We start from the raw sequence: 18,062 nt of genomic DNA on the forward strand, positions 1-18,062 counted from the left end.
TAACTCCCCTTCTTTCTAAACAGTTCTCTCTCTCGACCCCTTTCAATTCAGCATGTCCTCTCTCTCCCCATCCTTCCAGTGTCTTTCCTCTTTCCCTCCCTACCCTTCTGTCCAGTGTCTTCCCTCTTTCTGCCCCCTCCTTCCAGCATTTTCCCTCTTTCTCCCTCCTTTCATTCAGCATTTCTCCGTCTGACAGTTAGGGTCTCCCCCAGTTTCTCCCCAGCAGCTTCTCTCTCTCTCCTGCCCATGTCCCCTCTTTCTCTTCCCATCTTTTCACTCATCTCTCTCTCTCTCTGTACCCCTCTTCCATCCAGCATCTTCTCTCTGGCTCTCCCCTGGTCTTTTCCATGTCCCTGGCTCTCCCCTGCTCTTTTCCATGGCCCCTCTTTCTCTCCCCATCTCTCTCTAGCTCTTCCCTGCTCTTTTCCATGTCCCTGGCTCTCCCCTGCTCTCTTCCGTGTCCCTGGCTCTCCCCTGCACTTTTCCACTTTCTCTCCCTCCCCTCCAGCTCCTCCCTCTAGTGTTTTCCCCCTCTTCTTCTCCTCCAGTCAATCTCAGACTGTCTGTCTGTCTCTCTCTCCCCGACCCCCACATACCTCTCTCTTCCTTTCCTCCAGTCAAGTCACTCTCAATCTCTCCCTCTTACTTCTCTCTCCTCCAGTCTAGCCAGTTTCTCCCCCCTCCCCAATGCAGCGTGTGTCCCTCTCCCTCCCTGCGGTCCCTCTAATTTGATTACATCGCCATCCCCATCCCAGCACTAACTAAACCGCTTCCTTCGGGGCTTCAACCCCACCACGGCCTTCCTCAACACGTCGTGAACTCGTCCTGCCCAGAAGTTGTGTCAGAGGCGGCGGAAGAAGAATGCAGCCTTACACACGCGAATCACGTGACGCGATGTTACTAGGTAGCCTGGAAGCAACTGTTTTAGGTAGTAGGAGATGGTGCCGATGATCTAATCAAATTAAAGGGTGTGAGAGGGAGGATGGACCAGACCACCGTTTCAATTAACCCTACGAGTCACTCACTGCTCTCCGCTTAATGAACTCCAAAACAACGCACAAGTTCTTCCTCGTCTAGAGCAATTGCAAACATGCAGTTTTCCATCGGTAGCAGAACTCTTCCAAGAATCTCATTCTATTTCGGGCTAGGGAGGCTTAGCCTCCCCAAGCCTCTTATACGGGGCGCCTATGCGCACTGACAGTCACTGTAGCGTGGCTTAGTAAATGGGGGGGGGGGGGGAGTTAGTCATTAAAATGTGAATAGGTTGTTTATGTTAGTAGATACCTTGATTAGTGCTGAGGATTTGATGTTGCAACATAATTCTAATACTCCAACTGCTAATGAATTAGCCATGTTTTTTAGAAATAAGGTTTCTAAGGAAAGATCACAATTGCAATTGAATAATGCAATAAATATGTATGAATGGGGAAGTAATGAGCGGATCCCGGGATATCATAAATTGAATACTTTTACCCCTATGAAAGCTTTTGATACTCAATTATTATTGACCAAGTGTGTAAAATCTCATTGCAGTTTGGATAATGTTCCTTCTTATGAAAGAGATGTCTCCATCTTTTCTTTATAGGATCACAGAATGGTTTAACTTTAGTTCAGCTTGCAGACATTTTCTAACCTCTTGGGGGAAAATTGTGCTTACCCCAATTCCAAAACATCCTAGAGGCGATTTATTTTCTGTTAACAACTATCGGCCATTTGCCTCTATCCCTCTGTTTATGCGAATATTAGAGAGATATGTTGTAAAATTGTTGGATGATTATATTGATACTCATAATATTCTCCATGTCTCTCAGTCAGGATTTAGAAAGAATCATAGTACTAAAATAGTAGTAGGGGCTCTGATTGCTTATGGTAAATCTTTGTTGAGCAAGGGGCAAAACGTTATTATTATTCAGTTTGATCTCTCATCGGCGTTTGATCTGTTGTTTCGTCTGAGTGAATTGGGAATAGGTGGGGCAGAGCTCTCTTGGTTTAGAGGCTTTTTGGCAGTAGATAGTTATATGGTGAAAAGGGTAGATTGTTTTTCCACTAGTTGGAGGCCTGGGATCTGCACTGTCTCCTACTTTGTTTAATCTGTTGCTTCAGTCTTTGGGAATGGAGCTTCAGTGGCTAAAAATACCATTTTATATTTATGTGGTTGACATTACTTTATTGTTACCAACAGTTAAAGATTGGGCCACCACCTTGAATAGCATGGGTTGTGTCAAACTTATTGATAATTGGATTACTACTAATTGTTTAAAACTAAATCAAGAAAAAAAACTAAGTTTCTATGGCTGGGATCGGAGTGTCTAAACTTTCCACATAATTTTCAAATAAAAACTGATTCTTTTGTATTTGAGAATTCTTCATGATTCTTAGGCGTTGAAGTGGATAGTTTATTGACCTTTTGTACAAAAATCTTTCATTACTATGCGTAAATTAAGAGTAATTCGAAAATGTTTTGGATTTGCTGAATTTAGATAGCTGGTTCCAGCATTAGTTCTAAGCAGACTGGGTTATTGTAATATTGTATTATTGGCTGTCTACGGAAATTAGTGAGTAGAATACAAATGGTACAGAATACTGCAGTGTGTCTTATATTTTCAGTTTCTAGATTTGAATCTGCTACTCTGCTTCTTAGGAAGCTTCACTAGCTTCCAATTGAAGCCAGAGCTCAGTTTAAACATTGATCTTTTGTTTACAAAGTGTTAACCGGGTTAGCCCCTTTCTATCTTACTGATTGGGCAAATTTGCTTTGTTCTAATTCTTCTTATTCTATGCGTAAATTGATGTTGCTACAGTTTCCTTCAATCAAACAGCTTAGATATAAATTTATATTCAATTCTTCTTTATATTATCAGGTTGTAGTACTTTGGAATCTTCTGCCTCTGGAAATTCATACTATTTTGAATTACTTAACCTTTCGTAAATTGTTAAAAACATGGCTATTTGAGAAGTTTTTTGTAGTTTAATTTTGTTTTATTTTTGAAATTTATTGTAGTTCCTGGAAAGTTTTGATCCAGTCTTCTTTATGTAATCCGCAACAAACTGGTCAGGTGTGTTTGCGAAATATAAGTACTGTATTGTATAGTATAGTATAGTAGTATAGTATAGAGGCAGATGATTATAGGCAGCAAGTACCATCTTTAGTATTCTAGCTGTCAATGTTATGGTCCTTCCCTTTATAAAATGCAATTTTGTTTCATGGTACTAGCTTTTAAATTCTGAATTATTTTATTGTTCCCTAGTGTGAGGCAGTGAGGGACACAGTGCAGACATCCCTAGATATACTCCCTTAAGGGGAGTTGCAGTTCAGCCACCTTGCAGCAGGTGGCGCTAGACCTGCTAGCCAGAGGATGAACTGCAGAGCTATTGTACTAGAGCTTGTACGTTATAGGAAAGTTAGGCTGCCTGGCCAGGAGGGAGTGGCTTCACAGTGCACAGGAAGTTAAAAGCCCAAGTTGGACAGAGCAGAACAGGGGAGGCCTCAGGAGAGAAGAAACAGGAGTTCCAGTGTGTGACCTGAATGAGTGCATTTAATTGCTGTGATTTGGCTGAGGTAAGCCACAAAGACATGTAATTGCTGTGTAGCTGAGGTAAGCCATTGTACTCTTTGAACTGAACTATGCAAGTGTGCTTGTTTCATTGGTATTGCTTAACTGAACTGTGCAAGTATGTTGGAGGTTGGGCTGGAAGCAGACCTGACTAGCGGAGAAGCAGTGTTTGGGGCAGAACCCCTTGCTAGTCAGAGGCCTACACAATTGATACTAACCAAGAGACGCTGTTGTACTTTTCAAGCCTGGTTCTATGACATAACAGGTCAAGGATTAAGCAAAATTAATACTTTATTTTCAGTTTATGCCTCCTGTCCAGCTGTATTATTTCACCGGTCATACCCAACACCCGCTCATGGTCTCACACCAAGGGCCCTGTTTACTAAGGCACGCTAGCATTTATTGCACACGCTAAACACTAGAGACACCCATATGGGAATTTTCAAATCCAAGTAACTGATTTGCTGCACTTACTTGCCAATGCCTTGACTTTTTATTTCCTTTGCATCAATGCCATTCTGAAAATGGAGTTTAAACAGGATCATGGTGAATTCAAATGAATGGCATCACCCTAAACAGTTGTAAAAATCTAGCAGTAATGCTTTGTATTTTAAAACAATAAATTTCAATGTATCAGTTTTTGAACTCATTTAACTGGCATGCAAATTCCTTAGCTCTAAGGGATTTTATCAGCATCCTCATGCCCACAGGGGTTGATGGGTCCCTGTTGCTAATCACTTTTTAATAAGCTGCACAGTAGTTGGTCCAGTAGTTTACAACTGTGTGATGTCAGTTGTGACAATGTTGCTGTTAAACACTCTTACAGAAAGACAATGTATAACTGAACTTTTCCAAGCACTATAGCAGACTCATAATTTGAAATATTGCTATTATTCTTATTAAATACAGGGTTTACTGGGTGCTTCCATCTGCACATTTACCCCCAAATTCTATACATGGCATTCAAAATTGTGTGTGCAAATTTGAGCATATGCCTACATTTGCATTTGCAGTTTAATTGAATAATGAGCCAATTAAATTGGCAACAGTTTGAATTTACATGCACATTTTCCTAGTCAGCAATCTGTAAAAATGCGCATGAAAAATTTTGTGTGCGGATCTGAAAAGGGGGCATGGGCAAGTCGATCCTAGAATTTGTGCGCTGTATTATAGAATATGGCAGATCTGCACCTAAATTTGGGTACGAGGATTTACATCAGGTTTCAGCTACTGTAAATCCTTGTACCTAAAATTGGGCATGGATCCCGGCACTAAGCACTATTCTATAAACAGCACCCGACTCAGAGCACCGTTTACAGACTATCACTTAGTGGTCATTTTTTTTCGGCACCAAAATGTGGACACTATTTACTGAATTTAGCCCTTTACCCTTACACGTTTTATGGACCTCTTTGCTTTCTGCAATCTGACAGAAGGGAGGGTTTGGTCTTAAATTTTTTTCATTCGTTAATGCTGTTTATTTTTCAAAGTAGGGGTGGATAATGGAAATCCATAAACAGGAGAATTAAAAGCTAAAAATCTAAAATTGTAATAAACAAAAGTTTTAAAAAACTGTCACTCAAAAGAAAGGGGATACATACAAGCAACAACAGCTGTGTAGATGTCCACCAGAGGATATTACAGTTGTATGAAAGTACCCAACATAGAGCAGTGTTTTGGCATGCCTGCCTCATGGGTAACAATTTCTGATCAATGCAAGTGGTGGAATACAAATTGATACCTCAATGGTGACACCAGGAAAAAAGTAAATAGAGTCACTAGTACAAATGTATTGTTAAAAAAAATCCAGTATGTGAGAGATGCAAAATGACATGCTAAAAGTACATATTTTAAATGGGCCTAATCATATTTCTAGTATATTTATATTTATGTTTTACCTCTATAGACCACTTTGTAGCCTTGATTGAGAGAGGTGGACATGAAATTGAAAACAAATAGGTGTAAAAACTGTGAAGGGCAATTCTATAAACTGATGCCTAATGTTGGGAACCAAATATGGGGCCCTTTTACAAAGCATCAGTAAACCCAATGTGGGCTTGAACATCATGAACTCATGGGCGAACGCATTTCAACTAAAACTAAACATAGAAAAAACACACTGTCTAATCCTCTCATCCCAATATACCATGAACAAACCCACCAACATAACCACCCGAGACTACACCCTCCCTATCTCAGATAGCCTGAAAATTCTCGGAGTTACAATCGACCGAAATCTCACACTAGAGAGCTAAGCAAAAGCTACAACAAAGAAAATGTTTCACTCTATGTGGAAACTCAAACGAGTGAAACCATTCCTCCTGAGGGAAATATTTCGCAACTTGGTACAATCAATGGTACTAAGCCACCTAGACTACTGCAATGGAATTTATGTGTAATGCAAAGAACAAATCATAAAGAAACTCTAAACTGCCCAAAACACAGCAGCCAGACTCATATATGGAAAAACGAGATCCGAAAGCGCAAAACCCTTACGAGAAAAACTACACTGGCTCCCAATCAAAGAACGTATTGCGTTCAAAATCTGCACCCTCGTTTACAAAATCATCAACGCTGAAGCCCCGGGATACATGACAGACCTCATAGACCTCCCAATCAGAAACACATCAAGATCAACACGAACATACGTAAATCTCCACTACCCAAGCTGCTAAGGACTCAAATACAAATCAACCTACGCATCCAACTTCTCCTATATAAGCACACAACTATGGAACGCACTACAAAACACCATGAAAACAACAGATGACCACCTAAACTTCCAGAAACTACTAAAAACTCACTTGTTCAAAAAGGCATACCCGAACGATCCAACTTAAATGCCTGAACTCTGCAACACAACAAAACCAAAGCTCGTACTGGACATAAATTAACTCTTCCTCCTTATGATTCCTAAATCTGTCTGTCACACATGAACTTTACCACAACCTCACTCTGTATTTGTTCATATCGACATTGGCGATCGCCTCTACAGTACTATGTAAGCCACATTGAGCCTGCAAATAGGTGGGAAAATGTGGGATACAAGAGTAACAAATAAAATACATAAAATGAGGCCCTTAGTGCAGATCTTTAAGTGGGTGTGTACACATATGTGGAGCATGAGCAGGCGATAGTTATGTCACCATGCATTTCATGCAGCTTATAAAATACTGTCAGTTGCATGCGTTGCATGGTGCACTTAGGTGTGCCAGTGTACACCAGCTATTGACCTGCCATAAGTGGGCATGCTGAAGTTTCAGCATGCAATGGAGCCTTTATGTCAGTATTCTATAATGGCATAGATTCCTAAATACCGTTATAGAACTAGTGTTAAGCGTACTCTGTTGTGGCACCTATATCGAGGTGTCGAGTTATAGAATTGCACCATTACTGTATGGAAGAAATGGATTATTTTGCAAGGTTTTTTCTTTCTAAACTTTCTTTCTCAAACTGTAAACTCAACAGAAACACTTTATAGTGCAAATCTTTCTAGTTTTCATTTCTGAGTGCCTCTTAAATAGGCGTTTATTGGATAAACACTGGAAAAACACCATTTCTACTAGTATTCTCTCACCCTTCCCATGGCTTGTCATGCATTCTCCTTTTAGTTTTGTGCCTTTTCTGCACTGATGACTCCTGTCACAAAAGTACATTTTTGATTCCTCCAGAAAAGGTATCCAACAATAATACTTGTTATTAATTCCAATAACACCAATTTTTTGAACCCTCAAGGAACCCCTAATTAGATGAAAAATAAGCACCTATGTTTACAATATATAGACACCTTTGAATCCCAATGTAAGCTATATTTAATTACAACAGTTATTGGTTTGAGTGTGTTTAAGATGGACTGATCAGAAGAATAAACAAAGTATTGTCAGGATCTCCCCTGGGCAGGAGTATGGATGAAGTGGCTAGGCCAGTGGCTTAGCCACAGGGGGGCCTTGGGGGCCTGGGCCCCTCAGTTTGGGTTTAAATTGAGGGACATTCTGCTGCTTTGGCTGGTGGAGGTCCCTAAGCTCTGCCAGTGGAAGCCCTTCTTACAAAGCCAGGCAGTTAGTGGCACTTTTCCTGGGCCGCCGCCACACCGGCTGACCCCCCTTACATGCTTGGTTTCTGTGAAACTGAGCACACATGAGGGAGGCCTGCCCCCTGCACATGCTTAGTTTTTGCACATGCTCAGGGGGAGGGCCTCCCTCATGCATGCTCAGTTTCACAAAAAAAACAAGCGTGCACGGCGGGGTAAGGGGGGCGTTTTGCTGGTGCACTGGAGGCCCAGGGAAAATGCCGCCAACTACCAGGCTTTATGAGAAGGAGGGCTTCCATTGGCAGGGCTTGGGGTTCCCGTCAGCTCAGGTATGTGGATGGCTTTCCTTATATATGATCACTGATTAGACACACCTTGTGCTGGCCCAGTAGGCTCCTTGAAGGGATGGGCATTTCTTTCTATCATTGCAACTTACATGTCCCTGAACTTGGAGTGGAACTAAACAGGCTCTGCAGCTCTGCTGCAAGTTTTCTAGTCTCTGGTACCCAAGGACATGGGTTTCAATTCCAGGAAAACTCAAGGGTACAAAAGAGTGGGGACAAAACATTGACAAGGGCAATTGGTGATCATGTTGCTTAAATTTTGTTGGGAAACTCGTGTTCAATTATGAAGATGTTCTGAAGTCGCAGTTATATTTCCTTGGTGTTATTGTATTTATTTATTAATTTAAAATTGTGAGTAGACATTTTTCTTGACCTACCAAGAGTCTCCCAGAGCAGTTTCCAGTCATAAGTACAACATTTATAATGGTTATGTTCTAACTACCAAAATAAAATTAGCCTCAAATACTATTAGGTACTGACATCACTAATAGTGTATATAAGTGGTGGTATGACAGAAAATGACATTGTTTCCTAAATTGAATACCATTATTATAAGGACTTTATTGAGATTTTTAATATTGATTTATCTATATAAATTCAAAAATGACTTGATTAATCTGCACAATACATGTACTGTATGCTTTTCTTAGTAATACTTTCCTAGTTTAGACTGCATACAATTTTTACTTTATCCAAAAGATGTAACAAATTATTCATGTCAATGCTGACAACTCAGCAAACTCATTAGCATGAACAGAAGCTGCTAGGATTATCGAGCATACACTGCCAGTTTTTACCGATGACATGTAGGAATCCAAACATTGCAGTTATAAGATTTACATAAGTGAGTAAAAGAAGGTTATGTGTTAGGACAGGACCCAGAAGACATTTTGTGCACAAGAAATAATTTAACAAAGAGCTCCTGTGGACCCCCTGCAGCTTTTCACAGGTTAAGGGTTATCACTGGCATGACTATAGTGTAATAGGAAGGTTTGTCGATGTACGTACCTGTAACACTGTTGACATGACAGTTGCAACTTGATGGAGAAGACACAGACTTATTAAAATAGTTATTCTGAAAATAACCACAAAAGAAAAGATTAAGATTTCCCAAATAATTAATTTCTGTTTCATCATCAGCCTGGCACTATCACTTGGAATGTGGTTCATTTTCCTTTGTTCTAATTTCAGTATTGACTCATTGGATATGCTGTTCAATCTTTGATACTTTAGAGATAAACTAAACTCTGTAATTGAAAAACTAAGGCCCCCTTTTACAAAGCTGCGCTAGCCAACACGGCCCATTACTAGCACGGCTTTGTAAAAGGGGCCTAATGAACTTGTAGTATACGATGGAGGTCATTTTAGAAATGTCTACATGTGTAAATAGCTGCATTTAAAGTTATATATTGGTCACAGGTGTAGATTATGATCTCACAGGTTCTGAACATCACCTTTCCTTGACTATCAGGGACTCAGTACTCCGCCAGCTTCGTCACTCGGTATCCTTGGTGCCATTTCTTGTTTCACTGGGGGGAGGTGGGGGAGAACCTGGCCTCCCCATCAGCCATGCTGCATAGGTTCCTCAGAGTCATCTCCACTTCTGTTCGAGTATCCTGGGTACCCTGCCAGCCATGCTGTTTGATGCACCAGGTGCCATCTTTTATATACGTAGAGGATATTTTTACATGTATAGATATTTGTCAGCTTTTTCATCACCTCCGAAACAAGCACAAATTTCATAAAAGTGCTTGTTTCATCCTGCGCTTAAAATTAAAAATAATAATATATGCCAATGACATTTAAAAAAAAAATGTAGACACCCTATGTGGTTAAGACCTCTTGTTCAAAGTAGATTCAACAATACTTTAAGCCTTAGTTATGAATATTTATGTTTAGCGTTTTTATGATTGTTTACATTTTATATGTTTATATGTTGATAAACCACCTTGAATGGTTATGGCCAAAGATGGCTGTATATAAACTTGTCTCAATCAATCAATCAATGTTATGTAATATGTGCATATTTGCATATCCTTAGCAAGAAAAGTTATGACTATTCAGTGCTGGTATAACTTTTGTGCAGGATGTTTTGGCACCCTTTATTCTATCCTTCTGGGAGGTAATTTGATAAGTATTTCCCTAGCACTCTCGGCATAACATCACTACAAAGAATTTCTGCTGTCTCCAGCAAACATTAGACGGATCATAAAATTGAAACACTTAATCAGAAAAAGAGGAGAACATTTGCAGACCGATGAGAAAAGCATGTAACTGGAAACAAAGAAAGTAAAAATATTATCACTTCCTGTAGAGAAAAATCTGGAGCCTGGGTATGCCAAGTTCCCTGGGGCTTCATGTGCAAAGAATCCAGTTTTATTAATATTGAAACTATCATAAGAGACTAGTCATTATTGAAATTTATTAAGGGGCCCTTTTACAAAAGGGTGGTAGGGATAGCGCTGGCTTGGCACATGACGATTCAGCCCTAATGCTGCATGCCAAGTCCAGTGCTAGAAAATATTTTTAAAAATTTTTTACATGTACAGTATACTTTTCTTAGCAATACTTTCCTGGTTTAGACTGCATACATGTGCCGATGAAATCGCAGGGCCCCTTTTACCACAGTTTGGTAAAAGGGGCCCTAAACGTTTCAAATAAATATTTGGAGATACTTAGTGAGTCCCAGCTACATTTTTGTTTCCTATGCCTCATCAAGTCTAGTAGTGACAGGGTAGGGATCAGGAAGGGGCATGGTCCTCAGATGCCAGCCCGAGGGAGGTCCTGGGTTAAGAGCAAAACAGTAAAAAAACAAAAGCACTGGGCCTTTTGATGTGATGTTTCTTTTTTTCTTTTTTGAAAGGGTGGGGGGCAAATGTAAACATTGGACCCTGAGTGCTAGAGACCCATGGTATTTGGAAGTTGAGTCATAATAGCATTTTGATATTGGCCCCACATCTGCCATTATTTCTGTTGATGCCGTCTTTTGTTGTGATTGGCTGGGGTTCCAGAAACAATATGGCAGATTTACCAGAGAATGAAAATATGATTGTACTAGGAAAGGTGTATTTTCAGTTGCTAAATCTTAAGTCTTTTAAGGACTTTCCTTATGTCTCTCTGTGCTCACTATACTGCAGTGTTCAAAAGCATTTACATAAGATCATAAGACTAGCCATACTAGGTCAGCCCAATGGTCCATCTAGCCCAGTATTCTGTTTCCAACAGTGGCCAATCCAAGTCATTGATAACCTGGCAGAAATCCAAATAGTAGGAAGATTCCATGCTACCAATCCCAGGGCAAGCAGTGGGTTCCCCATGTCTGTCTCAATAATAGACTATAGACTTTTCCCTCAGGAACTTGTCCAAACCTTTTTAAAACCCAGATACGCTAACCGCTGTTACTACATCCTCCAGCAAAGAGTTCTAGATCTTAACTATTCATTGAGTGAAAAATTTTTTCCTCCTATTTGTTTTAAAAGTATTTCAATGTAACTTCCTTGAGTGTCCCCTAGTCTTGTACTTTTGGAATGATTCACTTCTATTTGTTCTACACCACTCAGGCAGGGCCAACCCAAGGCAAGATGCCACCTGAGGCAGAGCTTGCATGCCGCCCCCCGGGCTGAGATGCCACCTCCCATACTGAGATGCCACCCCCTGGGCGTTTTACTTGGTCACAGTGACTTTGAAAACCTGGCAGCAGCAGTGATTCCTACACGCTGCCCTGCCGCTGCCAGCACCCACCTCTTCCCTTTACTGCAGCTGTCTGAGCAAAACAGGAAGTTACTTTAGGCAGCTGCAGTAAAGGAAAGAGGTGGGTGCCTGTGGCGTCAGGGCAGCTTATGGGAATTTCTGCCGCTGCCAGGCTTGGCAAATCACCGTGACCAGGTAAAATGCCGCAAAGCTGCCCACTCGAGATGCCGCTCCTAAAGACTGCCTGGTCGGGCCGGTCCCTTCATGCAGGATTTTGTAGACCTCAATCATATCTTCTCTCATCAATCCCTTTTCCAAGCTGAAGAGCCCTAACCTCTTTAGCCTTTCCTCATATGAGATGAATTCCATCCCCTTTAGCATTTTGGTTGCTCTTCTTTGAAACTTTTATAATTTCACTATAACTTTTTAAAGGTACAGCATCCAGAACTGAATGCAATACTCAAGGTGAGGTCGCGCACCATGGAGCAGTATAGAGGCATTATAGTATTTTTGGTTTTATTCACCATCCCTTTCCTAATAATTTCTAGCATCCCGTTTGCTTTTTTGGCCACTGCCGCGCACTGAGCAGAAGATTTCAGCATATTATCTACGACTCCTAGATCTTTTTTTTGGGTGCTGACCCCCAAGGTGGACCCTAGCATCAGGTAACTATGAATCAGATTATTCTTTCCAATGTGCATCACTTTGCATTTGTCCACATAAAATGTCATCTGTAATTTGGATACCCGGTCTTCCAATTTCCTAAGGTCTTCCTGCAATTTTTCACAGTCCACATGTTTTTTTTAACAACCTTGAATAGTTTTTTGTCATCTGCAAATTTAATCACTTGTCATTCCAATTTCCATATCATTTATAAACATGTTAAATAGCACTGGTCCCTGTACTGATCCCTGAGGCACTCCACTATTCACCCTCCTCCATTGAGAGAAATGACCATTTGACCCTACCCTCTGTTTTCTGTAAAATAATCAATTCCTAATCCACCCCAGAACGTTGCTTCCTATCTCATGACTAATTTTCTCAGAAGTTTCTCATGAGGAACTTTATCAAAAGCTTTCTGAAAATCTAGATACATTACATCAATGAGCTTACCTTTATCCACATGTTTATTCACGCCTTCAAAGAAATGAAGCAAATTGGTGAGGCAAGACTTCCCTTGGATGAACCTATGCTGACTCTGTCCCATTAAACCACGTTTATGTGTTCTGTAATTTTATTCTTTATAATAGTTTCTACTATTTTACCTGAGACTGACGTCAGGCTTACAGGTCAGTAATTTCCTGGATCACCCCTGGAACCCTTTTTAAAAATTGGCATTATATTGGCCGCCCTCCAATCTTCAGGAACATAGGGGCCCTTTTACTAAGCCGCATAAGCATCTATGTACACCCAACATGCACCAAAATGGAGTTACCGCCCAACTACCGCATGGCTTTTGTGGTAATTTCATTTTTGGCACACGTCCGATCCCCATTTTATCAAAATCAGTACGTCTGAAATCCAGTACTTTGTTTTGTGTGTCCACACTATGCCTTGCCATTCTATCAAACCATATGGTGTGATGATCACTATTAGATAGGTGAGCACCCACCTGGATATTGGAAACACTTCCTCCATTTGTGAGCACTAGATCCAGCATCGACCCTTCCCTCTTGGGTTCCATCGCCATTTGTCTGAGCAAGGCACTTTGACAGGTGTCCACAATCACCCTACTTCTTTCTGATTCTGCAGACGGGACGGTCAATCCACATCAGACAAGTTGAAATCGCCCAACAGTAGCATCTCCCCTTTCATACCAATCTTTTGAATATCTTCTATCAGATCCCTGTCTAGCTTCTCCGTTTGTGCTGGAGGTCTGTGGATAAACCCCCGTGTGGATGCAGGTTCCATCTTCTCTTTCCAGGACGATCCATAAAGCTTCTTCCTTTTCCCAGGTTCTCCACATTTCAGCCACTCTTATATTATCTCTCACAAACAGCACCGCTCCTCCACCTCTTCGGCCCTCTCTATACTTTCTAAAAAGATTATAGCCTGGTATGGTCACATCCCATTCATGGGAATCATTGAACCATGTCTCTGTAATAGTAGCACTATCCAAGTTTTCCTCAGGGCTTGCAAGTCTTGAACCTTTTTACTTAGACTACGAGCATTTGTGCTCATTGCTTTCCATGTGCTGTCAAGTTTTCCAAGCAGGAACTAGGTTAGTGAGCCCTTGGGCCACTGCCGAGGAGCGGCAGTGGCAGGCAAAACCACCCCACACCAGGAACAAGACAGAACTCAGGAACAGCAAGACTTCACCTGCACTAGCCGCCCTTCCCCAGGAGTTGAGCCCCTGGATGCAGGCGGCCGACAGGACTTACAGGACAGGGTAGGAACTGGAAGCTGCAAGCAGCCACTAAAACAGGGAACAAACACTGACAAACATGAGTTTCTGTTTGTCTGCGTTTCTTGTTCAGTGGCTAATAAGCCCAGCAGCAGCTGAGATTCAGCTGCAGCAATCACCAGGCAGCTAAGGGTGCTGTGCAGGCTCAAACAAGACAAGCAAGTCTGGCAGGCCGGAAGATCCGGACTGGACTGGGCTGAAGTCTGGAACGGGAAACAGCACACAGACAATCCAATGCAGCCACCAGGCCTGGCCACCAGAGGGCGAGATGACTGAGAGCCTGAAACCAGGGCACGACCGTGACATGTGCTTAGTGAGTTTAGGTGCTTTTCCATATTTAGTTGACCTTTCCCCTTTGCCTTCATGTTTATTCTGGGGGTGACTTTCTAAATTCCCTTGTTTTCTTTTGTCACCCCCACCCTCTAGTTTAAATGCCTAGAAACATACTCTTTGAATTTGTCCCATGCTTGAGTTCTTTGAGTGCCCTTGGATGTATGCCATCTGGTCCAGGTGATTTACTACTCTTTAATTTGTTAATTTGGTTCAGTACATCTTCCTGGTTCACAGAGATTTCTTTCAGTTCCTCCACATCATCACTCTTGAAAACAGTTTCCGGTACAGATAGATCTCTTACATCTTCTTCCGTACAAACCGAAGCAAAGATTTCATTCAGTTTCTCCGCTATGGCCTTGTCCTCCCTGAGTGCCCCTTTTTCTCCTTCGTCATCTAATGGTCCCACGAATTCCCTCGTAGGCTTTCTGCTTCTGATGTACCTGAAAAAGTTGTTATTGTGAGCTGTAGCCTTTGTGGTTTCTCTTCATTTTCTCTTTTAGCCTTTATCAATGCTTTGCATCTGACTTACCAGTGCTTATGTTGTTTCTTATTTTCTTCATTTGGGTCCTTTTTCCATTCTTTGAATTACATTCTTTTGGCTGAAATAGGCTCCTTCACCTTTTAACCATGCTGTCTGTCGTTTTCTCTGCTTTCCACCTTTGCTAATGTGGAATGCATCTGGTCTGCATTTCCAAGATGGTATTTTTGAACAACAACCATACCTGATTGAGGGGTTCTTTTACCAAGCTGCTGAAAAAAGGGCCATGCGCTGGTGGTGGGGGCCATTTTTCCCGCACACCAGGGCCCTTTTTACTGCAGCGGGTAAAAAAGCCCCCAGCATACATGGCTATGCGGGGAGCTCTTACCGCCACCCATTGCGGTGGTAACTGGGCAGTGCGTAGCGATTCCCAATTACCACCAGGTTATTGCTGCGCAGGCCATTTCTGGAGGTTTTCTTTTTCCCCTGGAAATGGCGTACACTTGGGGCAGGACCACCGCCGGTGGCTGCGCTGGGTTGGGACTTACCACCGCTCTGTAAAAGGGCCCCTTAATGTCCTAACCTTTGCAGCCAATACTTTTAGCTTCTTTTTAACCATTCTCCTCATTTTATTATAGTCGCCCTTTCGAAAATTAAATGTAGCTACAGTAGATTTTCTTTGTGGCTTCATTCCAGATAGTAGCTTATGATCATGTTATTATCACTGTTTCCTAGGGGACCCAACACCGTTACACCTCATACTATGCCCTGCATGCCATCAAGGACTAGATCTAAAATGGCTTCACCTGTTGTCGGTTCCTGGACCAGTTGCTCCAAGAAACAGTTGTTTATTACATCTAGAAATTTTATCTCCTTGGCACTCCCTGATGTAACATTTTTCCAGTCAATATTGGGGTAATTGAAATCACCCATTATTATACTGTTGCCCAATTTGCCAGCTTTCCTAATTTCTGTAAACATGTCTTCAGCTGTCTTTGTTCTGTCTCGGCGAATGGTAATAGAGCCCTACAACCATACTCATTCTGTTCATACATGGAATTTCTATCCATAATGATTCCACGCTTCTATCTATTTCACGTGGAATGTTTAGTTTATTTGACCCAATTCCCTCTTTAATATATAGCGCAACTCCCCCTCCAATTTGATCCTCTCTATCATTGTGATACAATTTGTACCCTGTTAACACAGTGTCCCATTGATTGTCATTTTTCCACCAAGCCTCTGGGATGCCTATAATATCTACCTCATCATTTTAGTGCAATATACTCTAACTCTCCCATTTTATTTTTTAGGCTTCTAGTATTTGTATACAGGCACTTCAAATTGTGTTTTTTCCTTGCATCTTCAAGTTGCATAGAAGTTGATGGGGATAATGTGCATCCTTTATCCTGCTCTCTCCTTAAACACACCTGACCTTCTTTCAGCATTGTTGAAACCTCTCTGCTGGGATTCCCTGAATGTCCTGTTTCAATAGTATCCTTCAAGGATACTCCACACTGAACCATGAACTCCTGGATGACTGTCAGTTCCCCTCCCCCCACCCTCATTCTAGTTTAAAAGCTGCTGTATCTCCTTTTTAAAAGTTAGCGCCAGCAGCCTGGTTCCATCCCGGTTAAGGTGGAATCCATCCTTTCGGAACAGTCTCCCCCTTTCTCAGAATGTTGCCTAGTTCCTAACAAATCTAAATCCCTCATCCCTGCACCATCGTCTCAACCATGCATTGGGACTTCGGAGCTCTGCCTGCCTCTTGGGTCTCGGAATGGGGAGTATTTCTGAAAATGCTACCCTGGAGGATCTGGACTTCAGCTTTCTACCTAAGAGTCTAAATTTGGCTTCTAGACTCTCCCTCCCACATTTTCCTATGTCATTGGTACCCACATGTACCAAGACATCCGGTCCTCCCCAGCACTATCTAAGATCCTATCTAGGTGACACGTGAGTAAGGAAATGTTTTATCTGTGGAAATGAGTTTTTAAAATTGTTGCTCACTCTGTCTGCAAGTAGATGTATTCATGTTTCTCAGCACCATATGTACTTTTACCTGTGGGAACAGAGAAGATTGATCGTCGCATATAATTTTGATTATTCCAAACTTTGTGTAATTTTGTGCTGAAAAATCAAGCGCTGAGAAAACCTTATTTTCCTTGGGCAGTAATCAAAGCAAAACTATCTATTCCAGCTGAATGTTCAGTTCATAGTTGTGCCCCAGAAAGTCCAGTTTCTAGGAGAACAGGTCTACTGCTAGCAAATCTATCCCAGGGATGTATTCTGACAGGAGATTGAACTTGAGTAAAGTATAGGTATTTTATCAAAATCTTTGCTGTTGATGAAACTGGCTAGTATCTTATGGTCAATCGCTAGCCTGTTGGATTCAAACCACAAAGTGTCCCGTTCCGGGCCCTTACCTGGCGGTCCGCGGGCCGGAGCGGAAGGCTGGGTCGCCCGTGGGATGCGGGGCGACGGGGGAAGAATGCCACGGGGATCGCCGCAGCCGCAAGTTGCCCCGAGGCCGGCGATCCAGAAGAACTAACGCCGGCCTCGGAGAAGGAGATCCGCCAGCCAAGATGGCGGCGCCGGCGTCGGCGTCCTCGCTGCAGCGAGACCAGCGAGGAGGCTCCGCCCACTCGTACCGGATTGGCGCATCCGCGCAGGAACTCCGCCCATCGGACGGGAGGACCAATCCGGCCCTCCGCTGCCGGCCGGGGCGGAGAGGATTGGTTCCAGCTGTTCTCCAGCCAGGACGAGCGGGGGATTTAAACGGAGACACGGGGGGGATCCAGGGCTTCCGTTTTGTTGTTTGAAGCCGTCTTGCTAGTTATTTCCAAGACTGTGTTTGTTTCTCAAGACAGCTAGCCGTCCTGCTAGCTATTTCCAAGACTGTGTTTGTTTCTCAAGACAGCTAGCCGTCCTGCTAGCTATTTCCAAGACTGCGTCTGTTCCTCAAGACAGCTAGCCGTCCTGCTAGCTATTTCCAAGACTGTGTTTGTTTCTCAAGACAGCTAGCCCTCCTGCTAGCTATTTCCAAGACTGTGTTTGCTCCTCAAGACAGCTAGCCGTCCTGCTAGCTATTTCCAAGACTGTGTTTGTTCCTGTCGGCAGCTAGCCGTCCTGCTAGCTATTTCCAAGACTGTGTTTGTTCCTGTCGGCAGCTAGCCGTCCTGCTAGCTATTTCCAAGACTGTGTTTGTTCCTGTCGGCAGCTAGCCGTC

General features: G+C 42.4%; 1 protein-coding gene across 1 annotated transcript in view; it reads left to right on the plus strand.

Moving 5' to 3' along the window:
* Window positions 1–3,490: 3,490 nt before the first annotated feature.
* CALY (calcyon neuron specific vesicular protein) overlaps window positions 3,491–18,062 on the plus strand; it is a 190,338-nt gene continuing 175,766 nt past the window's right edge. The window contains exon 1 of the mRNA XM_030203194.1: window positions 3,491–3,559. The gene's annotated coding sequence lies outside the window, so the exon portion shown is untranslated. The remainder of the gene's footprint in view (window positions 3,560–18,062) is intronic.

The sequence above is a fragment of the Microcaecilia unicolor genome, chromosome 5, assembly GCF_901765095.1.
Source record: "Microcaecilia unicolor chromosome 5, aMicUni1.1, whole genome shotgun sequence".
NCBI lineage: Eukaryota > Metazoa > Chordata > Amphibia > Gymnophiona > Siphonopidae > Microcaecilia > Microcaecilia unicolor.